Source organism: Sinocyclocheilus grahami, unplaced genomic scaffold (genome assembly GCF_001515645.1).
Source record: "Sinocyclocheilus grahami isolate Dianchi unplaced genomic scaffold, SAMN03320097.WGS_v1.1 scaffold524.1, whole genome shotgun sequence".
NCBI lineage: Eukaryota > Metazoa > Chordata > Actinopteri > Cypriniformes > Cyprinidae > Sinocyclocheilus > Sinocyclocheilus grahami.
In genome coordinates this window covers 908,066-908,802 of record NW_015505703.1, presented here as the reverse complement: position 1 = coordinate 908,802, position 737 = coordinate 908,066, and positions in this window count along the sequence as shown.

Below are 737 nucleotides of genomic sequence, written 5' to 3'. Positions count from 1 at the left end.
TGGATGGAAACAGAATGGATTCAAGACAGCTAACAACAAGCCTGTCAAACATCAGGAACTCTTCCAAGCATGCGAAGCCATTGTCACTGAACATGACATGATCGTTTATTGGAAAAATGTCCGAGGCCACTCACGTCAACCAGGACAAGACAAAGATCTCAATGACCAAACTGATACCCTCGCCAAAGCAGGTGCATTACACGGAGAGTCCTGGACATTTCCTGCCTTCCCACCCACCCCATCAGTGGCTGCCATAACCCGCCGCCTGCACGGCGCTGGCGCGCAAAACCCTGCCTCCTCCCATGTTGAACTCTCACCTCAATTCACCGCTGATGATCTCCTTATCCTCCAAGCTTTGGATCCAACACTGCAAGCTATTGCAGCTCACCTTTCAAACCCATTAACTCATCCCATTTCCACCTCCGACCTAGCCACTTCCTACGATCTCCGCACGCTCAACTCTATCAAGCACATGCTGCATCTCAAAGACGGCGTTCTCACATATGTCCCTGAGCCCCTCACTGCGTCAAAGCTCGTAGTCCCTCAGGGCCAAAGGGGGATGATGCTGACACTCGCCCACGATTCACCATACGCTGGACACCATGGCACCAAGGCCACCTGCGAAATGCTCAAGCAAGTAGCATACTGGCCTGGCATGCAGCAAGACGTGGCGGAGTACGTAAAAGGATGCCTGGTGTGTTGCCAGTTCCAACCGGCAAACCCAAACCACCGAGCAC